The sequence below is a fragment of the Peromyscus californicus genome, unplaced genomic scaffold (assembly GCF_007827085.1).
Source record: "Peromyscus californicus insignis strain IS unplaced genomic scaffold, ASM782708v3 Scaffold_3__1_contigs__length_106647218, whole genome shotgun sequence".
Taxonomy (NCBI): Eukaryota; Metazoa; Chordata; class Mammalia; order Rodentia; family Cricetidae; genus Peromyscus; species Peromyscus californicus.
This window is the reverse complement of record NW_026294551.1, coordinates 9936290-9948604: the sequence shown is the minus strand read 5'-3', so window position 1 is coordinate 9948604 and position 12315 is coordinate 9936290. Positions and strand designations below refer to the sequence as shown.

Genomic DNA, 12315 nt, shown 5'->3' with positions numbered 1-12315 from the left:
CCTAGACTACATAGACACTTACTTTTTTTAAAACACAATGAGGAGACATTTACTTTAAGCCCTGTTGCCTAGAATTCATTATTATCTTCTGTAAAGGATGATAAATCTGTACAGAACATATAAGGGGCTTGTTTGTGGGCATTATTAGCTAGTTTGAGGATTCATCTTTTAAACAAGATTTATTTTTACCTTTAATATATGTGTCTCTGTTGGAGTATGTGCACATGAGTACAGTTGTCTGCACAGACCAGAGAAGGCGTTGGATCTCCTGGAGCTAGAGTTACAGGTAGTTGTGAGTCACCCAATATGGAAACGAAATTCCAGTCCTAGACAAGAGTAGTATGCATTCTTAATTGCTGAGCTATCTCTCCAGCCCATCAAATTTTGGAGTTAAGGGAGATGCATGAAGTAAGCTCTGTATTCCCTGGGATGTTCTCCTGGGGTCACTTCCTAACAGTGGCACGCCACAGAAAAGAACTCAAAGCGTGTGCCGGTCCTTCTCAATGTAGGAAACAAAGATTAAAGCTTAGGGACACTGTCCTTGTTTACTTTCTATTGTTATGACAAAAAATTCTGACCAAAAGTAACCTGGGGAGGGAAAGGTTTATTTGGCTCACAGTTCCATGTCACAGTCCATCACTGAGAGAAGTCAGGCAAGAGACTCAAGAAGAAACTGGTGGAGGGAACTGAAAATGAGACAGTAGAAGAATGCTGTTACTGGCCTGCTTCCCACTGCTTTTATATACTCAGGACCATCTGCCCAGTGTTTCCACAGTGGGCTGGGCCCTCCCACACCAATCATTAATAAAGGAAATGCTCCCTAAAGATTTGTCCACCAGCTAATCTGATGGAGGCCATTTCTCACTTGAAGTTCCCTCTTCCCAGGTGACTCTAGCTCGTGTCAAGTTGACAAACAGTAACCTTCACAAGAACAAATGCAAATGGAGATTTCATGGCAGAACATGGGAAAGGATAGAAGCCATGGGTTAGGCAAATGAGGAGAGCACTAAGAAATGAGTGTAGTGGGGCTTGCTCTAAGACAGCAACCAAGGACTGGGGTGTAAATGTCCTGATCATACTCCCTAAGGCCTTGTGCAGGAAAGAAAACCATTAAGTCAAAGAATGGAATGGAAACTTATGGCTGCAAAGCCTGGGAGACATTGGGTCTCTGTCCCATCTAGAAGAGAAAGATACTGTTAACGTCCTAAGCCTACAAGAGAACACCAAAAGAAGCCACTACTTAGGAATAAGATGCAATGCCTAGGATCAGCTTACTGGGGCCCATTTCCTGATCATCTGTTTTTATAAATTATATTTTGCTGGTGCACAAGCATGCCTATTTGCTTACAGATTTCTATGGTTGTTGTCATGTTACAGTGAAAGAACTGAATAGTCCAATAGAGAAAAATCCATCTAGAGGCCTAAAATATTTACCACTGTGCCCTTGAAGAACAGTTGGGAAAACTGTGACCTAAAGTAAACATTATTCCAGAGCATCACAACTGAACCTAAGACAAAAGTTCAAAGGTCGCAAGGAGAATCAGTGACATGCTCTGTCTCCCAGGATAGAACATCCCTTGAGGAAAGACAGTCAACTCTGGACATCTTACCATTCATCACACTATAAACCGGGCAATCAGAAAACAATCAACATGTACAAGGCATGATGGCACATGCTTATAATCTTAACACCCAAGAGGGTGAAGTAGGAGGATCACAGTTTATGGCCAGCCTAGGCTACATAGAAGCCTCTGCCTTAGATAAGCAAAAAAATTAAGAATTCACAGAAGGAAAATATGACCCATCATCACTCACAGGAGGAAACAGACGCTATAAACAAGCCCAGGATCTCCCATGTGAAGGAAATTGTGGGCATCAGCTTTAAAGGAGATTTACAGTCGTTGTCTCCATTTGTCAAGACCTTGGATGAATATGGGAGTTTTAATAAACAGTTACCAGAATGTTGTCAGGGAAACAGAAGTCACAAGAAACAACTGGACTTCCAGAGTTGGGGAAAAAAAAAAAAAAAAGATCATGGAGAACTGGAGAGTTGTGATGTAATAGAAGACTGTGTTAGGAAGAGAAAGAAAGAGGGGAGGAAGGAAAGAGAGAGAAAGAGAGAGAGAGAGAGAGAGAGAGAGAGAGAGAGAGAGAGAGAGAGAGAGAGAGACTTTAAACAAAGATGAATAAGATCCAAATTGAAGAACTAAAGAAACAAAGGAAGACGGTTAAGAAAACAGGCGGGACTGGACAGAGGCTCAGCAGTTAACAGCAGAGGGCCAGGGTTCAGTACCCAGCACTCATGTGCTAGCTCACAAGCACCTGGAACTTGCAGGGACTCACACAGCCTCTTCTGGCCTCCACAGGCACTTCATACATGTGGTATACTTACACACATGCAGGCAAACATTAACATATATAAAATACAAATAAATAATTTTTTTAAAAGAAAAGAAAAACAGAACCTTAATGACTTATGGGAAAACTTCAAGGAATTCAAAAACGGTATCTTGAAAGGAGAACACCGCAGAGGAATCATGAAAAATAGTGAAGAAAAAAATGCACAAAGGTCAGATGTGGTTGCACACATCTGTCAGCCCAGCATTTGGAAGGTAGAGCCAGGAGGATAAAAGTTCAAGGCCAGCTTTGGTTACACTGCAAGTTCAAAGGCAGCCTGGCTACACAAGAATCCATCTCAAAAAAAAAAAAAAATGTTCAAGTATTTTTCCATCTTGGTGAAAAATATCCATCTACGTGCTGAGGGAGCTGAGAAAACAACCTAACTACAATCCATAACAAATTTTGCCATAAGCCAGATTAGTGAAGAAAATTAACAAGTGACCAAGCTCCTATAATGAAATTATTTTAGATATGATCGACGCTTGCAGGATAAACAGATAAGGGAAATAATGACCAGACAGATATCCCCATTTTAGTATTTCCAATGTCTAAATTAAGCTCAAGTTTGGCGTGAACAGCCCTTGAGTCATCTCCAACAGTGGCAGCCAGCAAATGAAAACAAAAAGACAGAAGCTACATGAAACCCCTTAATGGGATTTGCCCAGAAAACTTGGCATTTCAGAAAGCAACCCAGTCAAGGGCTTCTGCACTCCATTCCAGTAGACCAAAACCAGTATCTCTCAGACATATCACATGAACGATAACGTCTTTGCCATTCTTTAGCCTTAATTTAATTGTAAAGAAATGTGGGATCATGTTCTGTTCCAGGCAGAGGGGAATAATCAGAGTGTTACTCCATCCAATAAAAACAACTCAACATGAAGGTTAAAAGTCTGAATACCTCCATTTTCTCAAGTCTTCTCTCTCCCTTTCTCTCTCTGTTTAAGGATCTGGCATTAATCAAACTTTACTCCCAAAGCAGGCCAGTCTTGCTTCTCCTGTTGGAGTTAAGTCTCTGGGGGCAGAAGGGATATAAAGAACACAAGATTCAGTAGCAATGATCATATCAGACAATTCCAGCATCACCTCCTGGGATACCGGCTATGGAATGAGTTGTGACCTAAAGAGAAAAAGAGTTGCAATCAAATGTTACAGAATTCTGAAGCCACGTGTCTAGATACACAGCTCTGAGTATTCAGGTCAGGACCCCCTGACTTTGAAGTCCACTGGATCTGGGCATCCTCCAGCAGGATGGTTCTGTAGGCGATCTGGAAGAAAGCACTCCATCGGCCACTTGCAAGGCCACCGCTCGACACAGCACACATCCATCTGCATTGCTCCTGAGAGCCATCCTCTCTACCACCCCAGGCTGTCCTGTACCACTTCATTTCTTTACCTGTAATCCGAAAATGATAAAGAATAGTTTAATAAATCATGAGCTTTTCTCCTTGGGAAGGACTGATGCTCCCTTCTACGGTGGCCTCCACATACCATGAATAGACTCAAGTAAACCTATCCCAGAAAGCTAAGGGATTCAAATCAAAATGAGCAACTGGGAACGGAGGAAGGCGAGCGCTAAGTGCTCAGGAAATCGTTGATCTGGTCAGTTCACCAATGCAGAAACAGCAACAATGTACCTGAAGGAGATCTGCCTCTCAGGACGGAGGGCAGGGTGGCAGAGAACCAGGAAAAGGGCAGTCTGGGTACGAGACCCCCTGTGGTTGGTCAGGTTCCGTTGCTGAGACTCAGGAAACCCTGAACTATTTCTGCTGGAAATTAAACCAAGATTTGAAACTAATGAGGGGCTCGTGTATAGGAGAATATTGGACAGCATGTGCAGCTAATTATTTCATCTAGAGGGGCCAAGGGGACCTTGGGACATTCCCATACAGCCTGTAAACTAGGGAAATTAATTCTAAGCTTGGAGGAAAAAATTAAGATACCACCATAAAAGCACAGAGATTCAATCGTTTCTCCTCACCTTCTGAGAAGGTTACGCTAAGGTCAGGAATGTTCGGTCACAATTAATGTCAATCTGGCCCCATTGTAAATATTTGGCTGGGAACAAAAGGGTTGCTGTCACCTGGCCAATCCCAGACTCCTCAATATATTTCGTCTAGGAATTCAGCGCGCTTGGGTGCAATTTCACTTTCATGAGGACATTCTTTCCCAAGGAGAGGGAGAGAGGCAGCATGTGTTATCAGGAACTGTGCTATCTAGCATTCAAGTGCCAAGGTTTAGACATTTCCATAACGTACAGAGTCCATTTGCTTATAGGGAACGGTGGGGAGATGGGAGCTGTGGGGGTTGGAAGGTGAAGGATGTCAAAGATAAGGGGAATCAGAATTGCTTTGAAGGAAGGCCACGTCAGGTGTTAGCTTTAAAATAAGCAGTGTTTCTCAGGACAAAAAAAAAAGTGCAAAATCAAGTCATTATCCTGGCTGGTTGTTGTGAAATCAACCTGAGCCTTACCATGAGGTGTGGGAATTAAAGACAAAACCCAAACATGAAAATTCTGGGTTCCATCTTCAAGCCGCTTTGTTGAGTGCAGGCACCTGTCTTGCCCTAGTTGCAAACACTGGTATCAGTCAGTTTCATTAAATGTCTATTTTATTTTCTTTTATTAACTTTTTTAAATCTAATTTTTTTTTTACAGGCTCAGACACGTAGACATATATTGTGAACATATTCATTCTACTCGTTTCTTCTTCCCAACATGGCTTGCTCCTACTTTTATGCCGTGTGTGTGTGTGTGTGTGTGTGTGTGTGTGTGTATGTGTGTGTATGCATGTGTGTGCATATATGTGTATATGTGTGTGTGTGTGCATGCGTGTGTATGCATGTGTGTGCATGTGTGTGCGCATGTGTGCGTGTGCATGCATGCATGTGTGCGTGCGTGCGTGTGTGTGTGTGTGTGTGTGTGTGTGTGTGTGCGCACGCACGCAGATCTTTTTATGACAGGGTTTCTTGAATTTCTGATCCTTCTCTCTCTACCACCTGGGTGCTGGGATGGCAAGTGTACCCTCATGCTGGGTTTATATGGTACTAGAGATCAAATCCAGGGATTTGGGCACGCTAAATGGGTCCTTTCCACACCGAACTATATTCCCTCCCTTTATCTGCTTTATAAAGCATCAGACATCTGGCAATATGGATATTTTTTATTTGCTTTATAAATAACCACTAACATGAAAAAAAAGCCTAAAGCAGACAAAGATAGGTGACAATGCACCAAATATTCAACAATTTTTAATTTTTTATTAATTTTTTGAGAACTTCACATCATGTATTTTGATCATATTCACCCCCTTTCCTGACTCTTCCCAGGTCCACTCGCACCACCTACCTTACCCACCCAAGTTCATGTTCTCCCTCCCTCCCCCCTCTCCCTTTTCCTCTCCCTCTCTTCTTTAACCCATCAAGTCCATTGGTGTGGCCCAAACACTCTTGAGTCCAAGTTCGTCCCCGAGAGCACAGTTGACCTACAATAAGGTAACACCCTTAAAGAAAGCTGTCTCCCAGCAGCTATCAAAAGCTAACAACTCCTCGGCTAGGGGTGTGATGCCGTACCTCCCTGTCCACACTGGGATGTTTGTCTGGCTTGAGCTCGCACAGGCCTGGTGCTTGCTGTTACAGCCTCTGTGAGTTCACGTATACAGCTTCCTCTTTTTGTGACTGAAGAGTGCTGTCTCGCTGCAACCGTCCACTACCTTTGGCTCTTCCGCTCTTTCTGCCTCCTCTTCCATGGTGATATGCGTACCTTGGGGAGGGGTGTGAAAGAATAAGAGACTTCAGAGTGGTCAGCTCTAAGTGGACAGTGCCGTCAGCAAACACTTTAAAGGGGAAAATGAATGTACAACATGCCATGTGCAGATGGAGTAGTGAATGTCTAGACAGCTGGTATTAAAAATCAGTCAACATGGTATCATTGACAATGGGCTGCCAAGAGCCAAGCTGAGAAACATTTTCTATTGAAAAAAGAAAATAAGTATTTAGTTTGTTATGGACCCTGTAGTAACATTTCAAACAAATTCTGCCAATGTAGTTACCGCTCACCAGAGACGAGATGGTAAATGAATGACTGTAGCCACGTTCAAATGATAATCTATGAAGGATGAAATTGGAACAATCATATCACTTCTACATGTCATAAAGATGTTTGCTCTGGCCATTAAAAAAATACAAAAACAATAGCCTGGCATGCAAAGACATGTATGTAATCCCAACATTTGGAAGACTGAGGCAGGAGGATTGCTAGGAGTTAAAGGAAAGTCTGGGCCTAATACATAGTGTTTCAAAACAACAGTCAGAAAGGTCGGCAAGATGGCTCAGCAGGTAAAGATAACTGCTGCCAGGGCTGAATATTGAGTTTCATCCCCGACTCCTATGAGATAGGAAAGAGCAGATTCCTCCAAACATGTACTGTGGCATGCACACGGCCCCCTATACACACACACATATATATATACATATGCACACATAAACATATATGCCATTCTTAGCTTGAGGTTGGACAAAAACAGGCTCTGGGGCCAGTTGTGTATAAAACCTTAGTTTTTCAGGAATAGAGAGATGAAGTTGCTGTTCCTGGAGCCATCAGCCATGAGGTATCCTGTCACAGCTAGGACTGTCCACTTTCTGTCTACCTCACTCATTTAACATCAGCTAAATTCCAATTAGGAACCCTCGGTTTTTGAACATGCAGACCACAGGGAGCAACTATGTATGAGTAACTGACTCCGCTGTAATGCATTAGGCATTTGCACTTTGGGGTGCACCTGTCACTGTAAAGGAAAACCCTGCCATCCTTAAAGGCCATCGCTGCCCCTGCGATGAGAATATCTGATTTCCAGAATAATGTAAATCCCCGCTTTTCCTGCCAGAACTTCATGTACATCATGTTAACATCAGGTTTATATTAAACATTTACATTAAAGATTGGACTGGAAGATTAAATTGTTTGCATATGCTACAGCCACTGAGTGAAGAGCCCTGCCAACTCTGTGCACGTATGGTTCTGGGTACCTGAAAAATAACAATCAGACAGGAACCATCAGAACAATCAAAAACTGAGCTCTCAGAGAGGTGAGTGAGGCCCAATTCAGGGTCCACATAGACGATAAGAAGCCCAGGTTTATTCATCCTGTGTCCTTGTAGTGTAGCAATGTCTCTGAATTAAAACACTCTATCTAGAAAGAAAGCTCTCTATAAGACTCAGGAAGTCAACAACTTACAAGTCTCAGGATGTCCCTAAAATTTACCAGATATAAAAAGCCCCTCCTTCTTCAAGGTTATATAAGCAATAAGGACAGCTGAGGAGAAGAGACTTGCTGAAATGCCTGCAAGACACACAGAGAGCTCCAGGTTTCCAGCTTTCTTGAGTTGTCATGTATGCTGGGGTAGGCTTTCAGAGATGCAGCTGTCCTTGAGTCATCCACACTCCTTTACATAGCCCCTCCCCTGTGCTCTTTTAAGTAACCGTAACAAACTCACTGATTCACCAAGTTGGACTGCAGTGGTATGGTTATTTTGGTCTGTTTAGGGTCCCTCTCTGGGGTGACTAGATATTTATTCACATCTCATCAGGAACAATATCACATGATATTCCTTCAATTTTCAGGCAAGCATGCATTAGTCTGTCATCCCACATCCCCTCATGGAGAAATTTCTCACACCAGGGATTATTGCTTCTACTCAATACTTAGAACTAGGGCCTTTCCCCTAGTACCAGCATTTCTGTCCACACACAGTTGCTAACATTTTGTCCTTTTGAGTTACTTATGTCACAGCAAAGCTTGATGCTACAGAGTTGGGAACACCTGGCTATGGAGGCTACATATTACGCAACAAGGCTGTGTAGGAATGTGGTTCTAAATTAAGTCTCTCAGGAATACCACTGTCCTTCCCCTGTGGAACTCAGAGCCATGGAAAAGAAGCATGCACTTGGGTCTGCAGGCTCCCTTGGATGTCTTAGCCACGCCACAAATACAATGAATTTCCCGGGCCACTGCTAACAAGCACATGGTCTGTGGAAGAAAAAAAATGTTTTTGTGGGGGAGGAAAAACAAAACAAAACACCACCACGGACTCCAAGCGAAGTGGCTGGAGGGGAGCAACGCTGGTCAAGGGTATGATTCATGAGGTCTTGTCTGGGTGTCAGATGTTCAGCATTCGGGCCCATTGCCTCAAATTTAAATCATCTTTTAAAGAAGTGGCGGAGGAGGTGCTGAAAGGCACGGCACTCTGCTCCCTCTCTTGAAAAACAGTGTCTGCCTGCAAACTGCGGCGCAACTTTGCATTTTGGCCAGACACCCCGTGTGGAGCTCTGCTCAAGCTCCGGCTTTTTTTTTTTTTAATGGTCACCCAAAGGCAGGAAGAGCACATAGTATTTTCACAAGCCAAGGAATCCCTCCTGGTGGCATCTGTGAAATAAAAGATGAGAGAGTTAAAAGGCAAGCCTTGCCGTGCTGAGAAACTCTATCGCGAGGCTTTCCTGGTGTCCAGGAAGCCATGGCCTCCTCCTAGGAGTGCTGGACCCCTGGAGCTCTTCCCAGAGACTCAAGGAAGCCTAGTCAGTGGGTGCTTTTATCAGCATCTATTAAGACTGATGCTAATGTTACTACCACACTTTGGATCATTGCCAGGATCTAGAGAGTCTTGTGGAGTCTCCAAGCTGATTGGTTCCCCAACAACCTCCGGATGTCTCTGAAGATTGTAGCTGCCATCCTTCCTCACACACACAAAAAAGGAGTGGGCATCCTTCAGGGATGAGTTCTAAAGATAGGGTGCTCCACAAAATAAGTGTCACAAAAGGAGTATCAGATAATACAACTTAGGAGGGATACCCAGAGAGACAAGATTCATAGAGGAAGGAGTGGTGTGCAGATTGGGACCTAGGAGATGAAACGAGACCAAAGGGCACTGATGTTTGATGGGGACAGTGTTTTGGTGTTACCAGATGAAGAGTTCTAGTGGCTGCATAGCAACATATTCAATATCAATGAAGATAACATTTAGAAGTGATGAAGATGGTACCTTTGTGGTTTGCACTGCCATTTAAAGAAAGACAAGAATGAGACATCAGGTCACATGGACTAGAAAGCACCCAGGTCAAACTCCAAGGACTTTCCCACATGTGGCTTCCAGGGGTTGGTGCTTAGACCCAAGGCTAAAGATGTTCAAGAGTTTTTGACAGGACATTATGCCTTCTATGAGAAGCACAATTCTAGGCAATAGAAATATTGCCCAAAATTCCTTGGGCTTTGGCTGACCCAGCCCTTTAGTAGTAGGGTAGAAGACATTTGAGACTTAGCTGAAAAGTTAAGGCAGTTGTGTTTCCCCAAATTCAAATAGAACACAGCAAGGTGGTTGACTGAAGTTGGAAGGCTGGCTGGGTAGTCCATAGACAGGAGCAGATTAAAAACATCACAGAGAACTAGCTGTGGTGACTAATTTGTTTAGCAGTGCATAGATTTACAAGTATTTTCACAGGTACAAACCATACATTTCTCACAATAAACCTCTGATGAACTGACACTATGGTAGCCTGGGCTATGCCAATTTTGTGGGGAAATAGATATATTGTGTATACACCCTTGTAAGTGTGGGTTAACTGTGCCTGTAAACACTTCTGGATACCATAGGAAGACATGGGTGTCCTGGCCTATCACTCTTTATTTTATTCTTTGGGAAAGGGTCTCTGATTGAACCTGGAGCTGGGCTGACAACCAGCAAACCCCAAACATCCCCCTGTCTCAGTCTCTAAAAATTCTGGGGTTACAATTGTAGGCACAGCCACATCTGGCTTGTCACATGACTACTGAGGATTTGAACTCAGGTCCGTATGCTTGCAGAGCAAGCACTCTTTCTCACTGTGCCAGCTTCCTGGTGTTGCCTTTATACACTGAGGCTTAGAGATATGAGACCAGGGCCAGTTCACTAGTAACTAAAACAGAGTCAGTTCCAACATGGAATTGGGTGCATGTTTTCAGTAGCAGATTGATTGGTTTGTGTTTTATTCAAAATAATATCCTTTGCCTTTTTACTAATACATCAATCAAAGAGGAAAAGAGAGGATGGTACCCTCCTGGTGCCTAGGTGATGGAGGTGGAATTCAAGCCTTGAAATAAGATAAATTGACATCTTTGGGCAAGAGATCACAACCAAACTCAACATCTCTGAATAAATCATTCAAGCTAAGACTTTCTTCTTAATCCCTTTTTTTTTTTTAATTTTGTTTTCATTTTGAGACAGAGTCTCACATTTCCCAAGCTGGCCTCAAACTCACCATGCAATGGAGGCTGGCCTCCATCTCCTCAATACTGAGATTACTGGCATGTCCAGTCATGCCCAGCTTATGTCATGGTGGGGATCAGGCTCATGATTTCATGCATGCTAGGCAGGCACTCTATCAGCTGAGCTATATTTCCAGCCCCTTCAATCTAAAATTGTGTCCAATTTTTAGAAGCACAATATGGCTATATAAGAAATAAAGGCAATCAAAAACATGCCTAGCAATAAAAAAAACTACTGTGATAGTGATTTCTTTTAGTCAACCATTCTGCACGCGCACTGCTGAAATACAAATTCCTTCTCACGGCTCCTCCCCTATCTTGAGTGCAAATACCTCCCCTACAGTGACTAAATAATTGTAAACCAAGTGGGTGAAGCCTGCACCTCTGCTCTGAATCCTTTCTACATAAATATGATAAAATTTCAAAAGGTGCTTCAGGAAATGGCAATCCCTCTCTGCTTTGCTGACCCATTCAAAGGCTTTCCTTGCATGATCAGAAAAGCCTTCATTATTATTCCTCTTGAGTTCATCTACCTGGAATTTCACTTCCTTGAAGAAAAAAGAAGCAGGGGGAGGTGGGGAGGGCTCCAATTATATCAAAGATCCTATAAGATAAAAATTAGTGTACATAGTGGTACACACTTTTAATCTCAACACATGGGAGGAAGAAAGAGGTGGATCTCTGTGAACTGGAAGTCATCCTGGTCTACACAATGAGACTCTGCCTCAAAAATGAAAGTAATAATGCAGAGTTTGTAGATAAACTGTGCTGTGATAAACTTAGAAAATGATGCAATGTTCTGCAAAAGGAGAAAGCAGAAAGAATCTTGTCATTTGTGACTCATCCTAATACAGTTGAAATATAATTCAATGGAAGAGTATTTGTGATTGAGAAGACTTCAAGAAACTAAAGACCTTGGTGCCTGGCAAAGTATTTAGACAATTCCCCCGTCACTTTCATCCATCTGTGTCTCTCCCACGCTTACACCATAAATAAAATTTCCTAGATATACTCACACTGGAGAAACTTTGCTGGCCTCAAAGCATCCACATCCATCCACAAGCGAGTCCATTTTAAGCGCACATGCATGCCTGAGCAGGGAAGAGAGGTAAGCTGAGCAATTGTGTGGTTTGTCTCTGCTTAGGCAGTAAGTTACTAATCTCCTGATTGGAAACAGACTTGTATGAATTAGGAGCTGAAATTGGAACAACCACTGCTGTGTGCAGGATGTAAAGCGAATAAAATGAATGGGGCATTAACCTCCAACCACTGAATATTAATCAGCTTTTCATAAGAAAGAAAACACACAGCCTGCCACACTAAATATTTTCAGTGCTTATTGACAGGATATGATTTCCTTTCTCCTTCAGCCCCGCTTCTTCCAGTCAAAGGCCTGAACACGGACAATGGTCAACTTGACACAGATTAATGGGTGATTTGAAAGGGCCCGGGTTCCATGCCAAGGGTGGGTGGAATTCTGAATGTGTCAGACCTGATGAAATGATAGGCCGTTATCAAAAGCATGGCTGTCTTCTAGTCCTTCCTATAAACGTGAGCCAAGCTGAAGGGAATTCACAGAAAGACCACGCAAGGAAAGTGATGACCTCAGAGTAAATGTGAG

General features: G+C 42.9%; 1 long non-coding RNA gene across 2 annotated transcripts in view; it reads right to left on the bottom strand.

Annotated features, from left to right (window-relative positions):
• LOC128122224 (uncharacterized) overlaps nucleotides 1-12315 on the bottom strand; it is a 133029-nt gene that overhangs the window by 16722 nt on the left and 103992 nt on the right. For both annotated transcript variants that reach the window (XR_008222363.1, XR_008222362.1), the window contains 2 exons: nucleotides 5971-6160; nucleotides 3302-3415 (listed from right to left, as the gene is read on the bottom strand). This is a non-coding gene — a long non-coding RNA (uncharacterized LOC128122224). The remainder of the gene's footprint in view (nucleotides 1-3301; nucleotides 3416-5970; nucleotides 6161-12315) is intronic.